Here is a 12,712-nt window from a genome sequence, read left to right as displayed (position 1 = left end):
CGCATTTTCCTCAAGATGATTTTTCCCACATCAATGGTCTTCCCAATTAAAATTGAGTATAATACTAATGAGATTGTAGTCTCATGTGAGCTAGGCATAAGGCTGAATCGGATGAAGTAGAACCATACCTTTGGGAGTGGTGTCAAATATTCTCTTCGAAAAGTGTGGATTCCTTACTTTGACACAGTCCACTTAGAACCTGAAACTGTAAGTTGCTCGAGAATTTTTAACAAATTTCCAGACTCTATATTGCTCATCAAGGTGGAATATTCGTCGTTTTTGAAATCAGACAATTCAAAGAACACATTAGTTATTGGTACCTTAATTCCGCAAACTGGAACTTCTGTCAACTCACTTTTGGTTCAATTCGCATAGAATTCGCGTACTAACTCCTCATTCACACTAGGTCTCTTCTCACAAAACAACTCCCAATTGAGAGTTTCAGTAACATGACGAATACGCGCCATAAAACCAATATAGTTTCTTTCTTTCAATGTGAAACCTTTCTCTAGATGCATATGTTGATTCTTGAAGATACTCTCGTATCTTGCTTTAGCTTCTTCACAGTGGAACTTGTTTTATGATTCGTCAATTTGGGCAGATGCACGAGTTTTCTTACGAGGCATGATTAGCCTGATCATAAGATGGTAATAATTATTTTCTCAAAAATTTAATTAATATAAAATATTGATAATTCAATAAATTGAAAAATTAGAGAATTAAATTAAAATTTAGGAGAAAAATTGGTCTTGCCACCTTTTTTGTAAAAATTAAGAGCTCTTAAGATAGATAATTTTGAATCAAAATATGGAAAATTAAAATAGGTTGAGGGGTTTTTGGCTAAGGATGGGTGAAAGAGTGATGTGTTGCTCGGGTATGCAAGGCAGTAGCACGCAGCAGGGGATGGATGTGGGCAGCATGCGAACACTACACCAAAACAGGTTTTTAACGGCGTTTTTTTTCACAATTAGCGGCGCTTTTTAGTGCCGCTAAAAGAATTTGCTGCGTTTTTGAAAGCGCTGCAAAAAATGCCACTGTTGTCAACGCCGCAAACATTTGCGGCGTTTATAGAAATATACGCCGCTATAGATCAGGACCTTTAGCAGCGATTTTTTAATAAACGCCGCTATAAATCAGGACCTTTAGCGGCGCTTATTCACAAATGCCACTATAGCTCAAGATCTTTAGCGGCGCTTTTTTTGCAAACGCCGCTATAGATCAAGACCTTTAGCAGCACTTTTTCCACAAACGCCGCTATAGATCAAGACCTTTAGCGGCGCTTTTCCCACAGACGCCACTATAGAACAGACCTGTAGCAGCGCTTTTCACGCAAACGCCGCTAAAACCATATCTTTAAAAAATAATTTTTTAAATAATATTTATTTCTATGATAAATATTATATTATGTTTTAAGGATAAATAAAAATATTATTTAAATTAAATTTTTTACAAAAATTTTAACTTTAAAACTAAATATAAAAAATTAATGAATTTAAAATAATAAATTAATAACACAATTAAAATCCAAAAATTAGAACTCTTAAGTAAAAATAAAAATTTAGAATCAAAACTAAAATAAATAATACATATGCAAGGTAATAAAACATACAATGCATTTTCTTAATCAAGTAAATCTTGGTAATAAAATATATAATACATTTATTTAATCAAGGAAATCTTGTAATGAACTCAAAGCAATGAGCGTGAAACTGAAAGCAGCAGAATTGTAATGAACTCAAAGCAATGAGCGTCAGAATTGAGAAGAAAAAAAGAATCACGATACGCAAACGAGATCCAGAACTTCTGTTCCTTTGGACGCCCACACTGGATAGTTCCCGCCTCAACGCCATTGGCTATCAGAGCCTAATAACAACAATAGCAGCAGCAAAATCACTCATCAAAAGGTGGAAAAAGGATAATTACAAGTTAACAGTGAGGAGATCGCATGAAACTAAAAGCAGCAGATCCGTATCGAAGCTAGTTGGTATGGAAATCCATGGGAAATCAAGCATAGATTAAAACTTCATAGTAAACTGCTTCAGTCTACTTTTTACTTTACTTGTACAACAATTACATGATATGCCAAAATAAAAAATACGGGTCTGCGCCACAGAATCCATAAAAAACTTCATAGAACTTTCTCTAAAAATTTACTTGCCAATGTTCTCAACCTTTTTTCAGGAATTTGGAGCATGCTGAAACCATATAATTTAGCTATCCCATTTTACAGTGAAAGCTAGGAACACACAAGAGATGAAAAAGGATAAATCTAATACCCGTAAAGCATCAGTAACTTGGCATCCTTGTAGCCCATCTTTTTGCAGAGACCATCTATTCTGAGCATTTTTCTTCTTTGAAAAACCCGTAAAATATGGGTTTTGGTGTTAAACAATGCAACTGCCATCAACATCAAGGTCGAAATCATAGCTTATTCTTCCATGTTAAGAAAAGTATGCTAAAAAATGAGGGTTAGAAAATAAAATAATGCGTGGTTTGAAACATACACCATTGATGTAAGTATAGGGTTAGAACTGTATGAACATTAAGCAAAATAGCCAATTTAAATTCACTTAACAACATTAAGAAAAATAAGTCTGGTTGAAAGAGATGGAGCCAGGAGAGAAGAGAAAAACCTATTCAGCAATGCTAGCTGCCTCACCATAAGCATCTTGGATGTTCTCAGCAAGCCTATGAAGAAATATATTAGATTAGCAACTAAACTACATTCAGACCATTTCACAACTCCTTTAACAGCGTAAACATGATTTTTTATGGAAACGCTACCCACTACAAAAGACATACATTCCATAACAGAACCATGATATATGTAAAAACAAAACAAAACAACTGCGCAGGTAGTATGAAATACTGCACCATTTAACTATCAAATAGCACAGGCAAATGCACAATTATATAGCAGATAAGTAACATTGACCAGGCTGTCAGCTTGGAAGAAAAACATAATACAGAAACGCAGAAGGTTTGTTTGTTGAACAGCTTTGAGACAGACTTCAGAATAGTATATCCTTACAGAAGCCTCAATAACACGCATTGCAGCTTTTACCGCATCACATCAGTAAAAACAAGAAAAATGTCTCAAAGATATCGGTTCTTTTCTTTTTAAAGTCAGACCAAAAAGGCACCGGAAAGGTAACAGCTCCTCAAACAGGCATTAAAAGTCCCCTTGAATGTTTTTCTAGCTCAACCTACAAATTGAAATATAACAAGTGTGAGGATGAAGTTCAATATACAGACACCCACCAAGACTATCAAAACAGAGAATGATTTTTAACTTTAATATATTAAATAAATATTTTTTGACTGTTTAAAAATTGTTAGATATGTGAAAGCTTCTGCGTGTGTGGGCGTCTGACAGAAAGAATTATAATCCTAGTTTGCCACAGGTTCAATTTATGTGTAGAGCTACATAGAAGCAGTGAAGACTAGTCTACAATGGGAAATGACACTTATCAGAAATCGTCAATTGGAGAGGCAGAGCTACAAGCACGGAATTTCTTCAAGAAATCCCATATTAGATTATATAATTTTCATTATACCTAATCTCCCTTCTCAGCTTCTTGTTTATCTCCTTCAACCTCCTGTAATTTTCTTTCATTCTCTGCAAAAACACACACAAAAATGGAATAAAGAACAACAACAAACAAAACCCCACAAAGCTTAAAAACTAAATTGTAAACCTCATAATGGGAATTCCATAGATCAATCCCTGTGGTCTTTTGGTATAGATCGGAAAACCCATTTGTCCTGATTCAGAAAGAAACAAAACCCCAAATCAATGAATCATTTGTTATATGCATATATATATATATATATAAATTCATGGAGAGAAAAAGAAAAGGTTTAGGGATTTGAACGGTATTACGAGATGTTGGGGTAAAGGAACTCATGGAATTTTGAGATTAAAAGGGAAAAAGAATTAAGTACAAAATTTGGGGTATTTAGGGCGCGCGATGGAGATGACGAGAAGAGGGAGTAACGAGCGGGTAACCAAAAATTTTTTTTTTGGGAGTGAGCGGGATTTTGAATATCTTTTCATAAAAATTTTTTATTTTGTTTTTTATAAATTAATTTATTTTTTGCGGCGTTTTTTTATAAAAACATCGCGAATTCATTTTGAACAAAATGACGCCGTTTTGCTATCCTAAAATTTTTTTATTTTATTTTTTATAAATTGATTTATTTTTTGCGGCGGTTTTATAGAAAATGCCACTATTGCTTATCATTTGCGGCGTTTAAAAACGCCGCAAAATATTATTTCATTTTGAACAAAATGACGCCGTTTTGCTATGCTAAAATTTTTTTATTTTGTTTTTTATAAATTGATTTAATTTTTGTGGCGTTTTTATAACAAATGCCGCTGTTTCATTTGGAACAAATTGACGCCGTTTTGCTATGCTAAAAATTTTTTATTTTATTTTTTTATAAATTGATTTATTTTTTACGGCGTTTTTATACAAAATGACGTCGTTTTGCTATACTAATAATTTTTTATTTTATTTTTTTATAAATTGATTTATTTTTTGCAACGTTTTTATACAAATCGCTGCTATTTCATTTTGAACAAAATGACGCCGTTTTGCTATGCTAAATTTTTTTTATTTTATTTCTTTATAAATTGATTTATTTTTTGCGTCGTTTTTATAACAAACGTCGCTATTGCTTATCTTTTTCGGCGTTTTTCATAAAAACGCCGCAAAATATTATTTCATTTTGAACAAAATGACACCGTTTTGCTATGCTAAAATTTTTTTATTTTGTTTTTTTATAAATTGATTTAATTTTTGTGGCGTTTTTATAAAAAAACACCGTTATTTTATTTTAAACAAAATGACGCCGTTTTGTTATGCTAAAAATTTTTATTTTATTTTTCTATAAATTGATTTATTTTTTGCGGCGTTTATATACAAAACGCCGCTATTTCATTTTGAACAAAATGACGCTGTTTTACTATGCTAAAAATTTTTTATTTTATTTTTTTATAAATTTATTTTTTTTGCGGCGTTTTTTATGAAAATCGCCGCAAAATATTATTTCATTTTGAACAAAATGACGCCGTTTTGCTATGTTAAAAATTTTTTATTTTATTTTTTATAAATTGATTTATTTTTTTATGCGTTTTTATGAAAAATGCCATAAAATATTATTTCATTTTGAACAAAATGACGCGTTTTGCTATGCTAAATATTTTTATTTTGTTTTTATAGATTGATTTTTATAAAATAAAAAAAACAAGTACTCTCAAAATAAATATTGCATATTTTAATAAGAAAACAAATGATAAAATGGTCGTAATTAATTATTAAGTTAAAATTATCTAAATTAAATAATTACCTATATATCCATATCATTTTTATTTCATTTTTATTTTGTATTTTTCTTATAATTTGGTCCTCTCCAAAATAAATAATTATACCTAAATATTCATATCAATCTATTACTTTTTTAACTTATTTATTAATTCTATTTAAACTAATATTTAAATATATCAAATGGTTTAGATTAAATTTTTTTAAATATATCAAATGGCCTTGCACTGCTCCTTCCCTTGGGTTCTCGAATTTTAAATATCAGTTGGCAATGCTCCTTATGGCCTTGAATTTAAAGTGTTCGCTATTTTCCCCACTTGATTTTCAAGAGCTTGGAGAGATGCAGCCTGACTCTGAATCATAACATCATTTTTGGCCATATACCCCGTCAATAAAGATTCAATAGAATTAGAAGATGATACCTCACCTTGTTGGGCATTTTTCCTCGGCATAGGATGATTATAACCGGGCGGTTCATTGTGGATATTTTGTCTAGAAACATTGTGTGAACTCCCTGCACCTTGATTATTCCAACTAAAATTTGGGTACTGCTTCCACCTCGAATTGTAAGTGTTGGAATAGGGATTAGTATCTCGGTTAAAATTACTCGTGTAGTATACTGATGCTGGGTTTGATAGGCATTCATCAAACACATGATCTTCGTAATAATAAATGCATAACAGTTTTACTAAGTTCATCTCCTGAGTTGTAGTGGGCTTCTTCATTGTTTTGACCATATTAACTAAAGAAGATACCTGGGCTATCAACGAAGTAATTACATCAAGCTCCATGGTACCAGCAGCTCCCTTGTACATCCCAACTCTTGTAGTAGGGTACTAATAGTCATTGTTGGTAATTTTTTCCAAAATCTCATATGCTTCATTATAAGATTTATCCAATAAAGTACCATTGGCAAAAGCATCAACTATCATCCTTGTATGTGCATTCAACCCATTATAGAATATCTTCATCTGTGTCTAGTGTTGAAATCCATACATCAGACATTTTCGAATTAAATCTTTAAATCATTCCCAAGCTTCATATAACGTTTCATCCTTTAACTATTGAAAAGATGTGATATCATTTCTAAGCTTGGTATTCATGTTCGGTGGATTATAGCATAGCAAAAACCTCTGGCAAACATCATTTCATGATGTCACTGTCCACGACGACAAAGCATTTAGCCATGCTCTCATACGATCTCTTAAAGAATAAGGAAACAATTTAAGTCTTTGGCCGATGCGTGAACGAGTCACAAACTTCAAGGCAAAGTCTTAAGTGCAATCTCGGATCTTCAGAATGTAATCCATTAAATTTTCTTATTGTTTGCAAAATTTGAAACATTACCAGTTTTAGCTTAAATTTTTGAGCTTGTATTTGTGGCCTGACTATCCATGGATTCAAATTATCCAAAATTGGAACAACATGCTCTCGAATGGGTCTATCTCGATCATCTATCACCTGCCAAATAGAAGGATTAACATCCTAAAAATTTGGATTATTATTGAGACCAGGACCATTTGGATTATTGTTAAGACCAGGATCATTCTCATTTCTAGCAATTTTTCTCAGTTCTTTTCACCTTCTGGCAAACCTCTTCTCGATCTCTAGGTGAAAAGGATACTCATTGTTAGCAAGAAAACCTCTTCTCATACACTACTGGCAAACCTATAGAAATTAAATGAAACTAAGTTAAATAAAACTAATAGAATTAAGTAAAATAACCAAACACAATTACACCAAATTGTCGGTCCCCGGCAACGGCACCAAAAACTTGACGCGTGTGAAATTATATGCAAATTGTGCAAGTATACATGTCGGGTAAAGTAATGAAGTGATAAGTGAGATTGTCTCCACAGGGATTGGATTAGTTATAAAAATGGTCAAGTTATGATAATAATTAATGTTATGGTGAAATCGAGTTAAGTATGCAGTAATAAATTTAAATAATAAGGATGAGTGCGAAAAGTATACTGACTGATATTGGAAAATGCTAAGGCAAAGCAAGAGTAAAAAAAATGCAATGGTAATTACGAGAATGATGACGTGACTATTAATAAGTAAATGAACAGATAAATAACTAAGTATGCTATGGAAATGATTCTATGGCAAAAGATAAAGGTTACGCGATGTAGAGTGGGAAGGTCGAGATTACTAAGAATCTACTTTTCCTGTCAATAATGCCTCAGCAAAATCATACGTATCCTATTGCTCAGAAGAGTTCTAAAGTGGCCTGCTTCTTTTGAGAGCGAAACCCCCAAGTTACCTTGCCTGTGTATATAGGCCTTTAATATGGTACCTTGCACTATTTCCTTTTGTATGAATGATGCTCTATGTCTCGAGTCTATTACAAGTATTTGTAAAATACTTGCTCATATCATTCAACCATAGTCTAACTAATCTAGCCTTTTTCATAATTTAGATAAATTTAAGGGTATGTTGCACAGTCAACTATGTCTAGGGATTGCTCATATACATTTTAAAGAATAAAACAATTCAATGAAATAGTAAAATAGTTAAGATTTATACTGCAGCCATTACAGATAGTCAAAGTTTCATCAAATTAATCCCAACTCTATGAGATTTAGCTCATAGGTTGGCACATAAAATTCAACTCAAACATCATTTTAATCACTATAATTCACGAAGGAATAGATTCAAAATAATGGAAGAACGTCGAGAAAATAATGTTCGCTTACCCAATCCACACTCCAGCTGTGTAGTGTCCTAAGGTGGTTGAGAGGGACTGCCTTCGTTTCCCCCTTCCTCTCTCTATGCAGCCACTACCATCTTATTTTGTCTAAGGATCTTCATTCTTATTCACTCTCTAAGGTTTCCTCATTTTCTTCTTTTTACATTGTTCTTTTTCTTTTTTAGGATAATTTCAACAGCCCAAGATTTATCTTCTCCTCTTTTCTAGGCATATTTATCTAGTACAAGTAGAGTTTGGTTGAAATTGATATGCGCTGAATGCTGATTGACACCTTCCCGGCATTGCCACGGCATACGAGTTGGCAATCCAACCACCCTTTTGCCCTGACAAAACTTCACTCCTTTATTTCTTGTTGTACTTAAGTACAGACAATTAACTAGGTCCAAAGGCATGAAATATAACTCTTTTCAACGCAATTAAAAGTACTTAATATTTAAACGCAACCCAATTTCTAATGCAATGCTAAATATACTAATGAAATGTCCTAAAATGCAACTAGATGTACTTAAGTACAGACAATTAACTAGGACCAAAGGCATGAAATATAACTCTTTTCAACAGTTATCAGATAGTACCTGTAAACAACTATTCTAGGAAAAATAGTAAGTGTTGGTTTGAAAAGAAATATCGTAGAAAGTGGACTCTGTAGTGATATTCCTTAGAGAAGTACCTTCATTTTTCTCAAGAAAAAATATAATAGGATATTATCTGGTAAGATTTGAAGTCAACCAAGTAGTAAAGTGAAAGTTGTTACGTTAAGCATGGTAGTTGGCGTATAAGTGCATGTCCAATATTATGAAAGTGTCTGCCCAAATCAGAAATGATATGTTTAGTATGGAAATTGGCATATAGGCATATATGCAATATTACAAAATTACCGGCCAAGGTATTATGTATTAAAGCTCACTAATTTCTCTTGAACTTACAAGTGTTCATTCTTATTTCAGGTGCTAAAGTATGAATGAGTGCACCAAGAGGGACAAGCCAGGAATAAGCCAAAGAAATAGCAAGTTGAGATATGATGCATACATAGAACGACATAGGAGCAGGGCGTATAGTAAACCACACTTTAAAGGTAGACCGTTTTTAACAAATCTTTGGGTTGTAATGTTAAATATGATTCTAAGAGTCTGTTGTATTCATTGAGTGTTCTCTTTACTTCTTTGTTCAAAACAACCTTTATTTAAACGAAATTAAATATGTTAAAACTTTGTGTACGCCAATTGTTAAAATTATTCTAAGTGTTTGTATGTGGCAACATCCGATATCCGAAATCAGTGAATTGAGTCAGGTTAAGGGTCTTACACAAGCTTTCTGTCCTAGAGGATTACTATGGTGGATTCATCAGTCAAGTACACTACCAAGAATTCTTTCAAAAAATGCCTCAAAGGCATACCAAGATTTTGCCACGAATGCGGACTAACAACTCGCCACTTATGTGTTACAGAATTCACCATACAGGCTTTCCATATAACTTTTCCACTAAGGCTTCCCAAATACTACGCCGTATAGGCTTTTTAGATAATTTTCCACAATGGCTTTATAGATAACTTACCACAAAGGCAATTTTTAGTTTACCATAAAGGCACCATGTAAACTTTCATGTTTTGCAATATGGATTTGTCTAAACTCAGCATCATCTGAGGTTTGCCCATCGTTGCCCCTGAGGCATACAGAAACCCAAGTAGGCAAATGTGACTCTTCTACCATTTCCAGAATGTGGCATGGCCATGGTCTTGCCATTTATTTCCCACACTAGCTTTTTCTCGTGTCCACTGTCTCAGTGAACCACATGTTTACAGTCCCATCCGACTACATTTTTTTGTGATTACTATTCGTCAAACGTCATCTAAACACCACCACGGGGTCCAATATCACATCACATATTTTCTCGACACTCTACTTGAACCCCCTTATCACCAACCATATTTGGTCATGCATCATTCATTTAACATAATGAATACATTTACATAGATTTCACTCATACCCATAACAGAAACATACTTCCCAACACATAATTTCCCATGCATGCTACCACACATCGTCATATTCAAGTAGCACATCGTACACTTCATTTACATACATGTAGATACTTCACAGAAAACACACACAGACCTACATACATACAACAACTCCTCAATAAGACATGCACAACTACAGGGACATCAACCATAAAAAGAATTATCATAAATTAATATACAGGAGTCAGGTCTAGAGACTCACCAGAGACCTACCTTTACCTTGAGCTAGAGCTTGTGTTTCGAATGTCCTTCCCAATCCAGTAGTAACAACTACTTAAAAGATCATGAAATTTCCATTAAAATCCCTATTTACAAATAGTTTCCTAACGCTTCAACTACATGTGACCCCTATGTAGGGCCTTCCACTCGCACCTTACTATTCTTCCATCTTTTAACATTCTTATGCTTCAACAATCGTAACATACAGAGCTATAAGATTTACTAGAAGGTTGAACCATCCATTGATTAAACAAAATCTTAGCTCTAGCTTAACAAAGAATAAAAGAACATGTAGGTTAGAAAGAAGGACTAGGATATAGAGCAGAAAGAAAGACAACCTGGAATGCCCCTATTCATTATATATATACTCCTAGTCCCTCTTTTGTGGATTTTGAAAAGTGACAATGCTTAATGAAATTATCCCATGATTTCACTACAAAACCAAGGGGAAAGATAAAAAAATTTGACGAAGATCAACGTTAATGTTTGTCCAGTCATGGGGAAGGTCAAATCAATTCAGTTGACTCCCAACCAATCCAGTTACAAGAACCCACTTGAACAGTACTCAAGCAAATCAAGAGTACTATACCTTGGCAGTGACTCGCGTATGGCTTAGTCTTAAATATAATTAAGTCTCCTACAACTTTATCATACACTTGGTAAGCTCTTCACGCTTAGCCAGAACTCTATGGCATACTCTTCCTTGAGTGTATTCTTTTCTTCACTTGAAGATACCTTGAAACTAAATCGTTAGATACTACCAACAGTTGGATACTTTAACGCTAGTATGCGCCAATACTCTAACTCACCAGCAAGCCAGCAAGGTGGCGAATTATACTACCATATTGCACCAAAATAGTTAACATGCATACCTCACTCGCCTTTTAGATCTGTTATTTTTTGGGGTGTGACAGTTTTGATTGCTAAATGTCAAATTTACATGTATTTGTTTCATTATCTTCTGTAGCATCCTATAGCTCTGGTTCGGCATCAAATTGTGTATAGGGTGTTACACATTCAATACCGCTCGCACATGTTTTACTATATGAATACAGGTTCCATACAACTATATTGTAACATCAACACGTTCAAATGTTTCACAATAAATGTCAGCACATATGCTACAATGCTAGCTAGAACATAAAACTTTACATAATTAGTACGCACATACTTTGCATTCACGGTTCACACATAGAACTTTACATAATTATCATCCACATACTTTGCATTCATAGTTCATGGACCCTTCTTTGCGATAGCTTTTGATCCTTTCATCGCTCTGAAAAGTCCATATATCATTTATACCAACCTACATCCACAAATCTTCAATGTTAATTTGAAAAAATTCGTGTCCCCCCTCCCGCAAGGCCAAGGTCTTTACCAGTCTCGATTTTTATTTATATGCCTTACTAGAGGTAAAACACATATAATTATTCTACATTCGGTTCTACTATAAAAAACACACTTCCACAGTCACCTCTATTTCCCTCATTTCCTCCATTATGGATATTGAACTAGTTTATGGAAATATGCTTTACATAGATTTAAGCAGCACCAAATCAGCAAACTAAAAGACGTAGCCAAACTTTAGCTGGCCAGACAACAAATTTAAACAATTGATTAATTGAAAAGTACAAGATTTAAAGGAACTCATAAAAGTTTCCAGAAATGCTTTTCTCTACTCTATGAGTTCCTTCCCTTTTCTACTAGGGCTTTCTCCCACTTCCTTAGGCAAACACATTCAATATTATAGTTACCAAAAAAATAACCACAACAACAATCAAGTCCTTAACGAAAATTGAGAAATCTAACAACTATAGCAACATGCAACGATTGAAAAAGAGATTCCTCCCCTCACCCATGCTTTCAGTTAAGTTCTATTTAAACAATTCATAAAATGTTACTGAAATTATGGTTAAAAAAAGACTTAAGAAAGTTACCACCAACTGTTTGAAAAACAACAACTTCTAAGCAAGCTAAAATCATGATTTTCTCCCACAAATAGTTAGAGTTATAATCTCTAATTTCCCAACGAAGGTACAAAGGAAAGAAACATGAAAGGAAAATGAAATTGAAGTCTTCCCCCTTTGTTTCCTCTCCCCCGCCCTCTTACACTATTTTTAAAATAATTTAAAATTAGAATAATTTAACCAGGCAATGCCCTTGGCCAGACACTAATAACAACACATGCACATATAAGTTCCCTATCGATAAACTGTCCCCGCGGCTAATAGGTGCGATACACGATGACACGTTTCCCATCCCCAAGCTTAACATGTTCCCTAATACGTGTCATACACACCGCGGGTGTCAAGGTAACTAACGAGGTTGAAAACTAATGAGCTTATTCACTAAAGAGCTTGTGAAGCAGCAAACTCTCTAAGTGACAAGCTTACAAACTGGCGAGCTTGTAAGGTAGCAGAGATAGCTCG

The 12,712-nt window shown here is 33.8% G+C and overlaps 1 long non-coding RNA gene and 1 other non-coding gene across 2 annotated transcripts; one reads left to right on the top strand and one right to left on the bottom strand.

Moving 5' to 3' along the window:
- Nucleotides 1-1,596: 1,596 nt before the first annotated feature.
- LOC105785554 (uncharacterized) lies at nt 1,597-4,046 on the bottom strand. Its single transcript, XR_008197584.1, has 6 exons — nt 3,884-4,046; nt 3,699-3,765; nt 3,558-3,619; nt 2,634-3,206; nt 2,277-2,397; nt 1,597-1,863 (listed from the first exon to the last, which is right to left on the bottom strand). It is a non-coding gene; the product is annotated as an uncharacterized LOC105785554 (long non-coding RNA).
- Nucleotides 4,047-6,314: 2,268 nt separating this feature from the next.
- On the top strand, nt 6,315-6,421 carry LOC128032726 (small nucleolar RNA R71). The gene has a single exon (XR_008189015.1). It is a non-coding gene; the product is annotated as a small nucleolar RNA R71 (small nucleolar RNA).
- Nucleotides 6,422-12,712: the final 6,291 nt, after the last annotated feature.

This window comes from Gossypium raimondii, chromosome 1 (assembly GCF_025698545.1).
Source record: "Gossypium raimondii isolate GPD5lz chromosome 1, ASM2569854v1, whole genome shotgun sequence".
Classification (NCBI taxonomy): Eukaryota; Viridiplantae; Streptophyta; class Magnoliopsida; order Malvales; family Malvaceae; genus Gossypium; species Gossypium raimondii.
The sequence above is the reverse complement of the archived record's forward strand: the minus strand, read 5'-3'. Positions and strand labels throughout refer to the sequence as shown.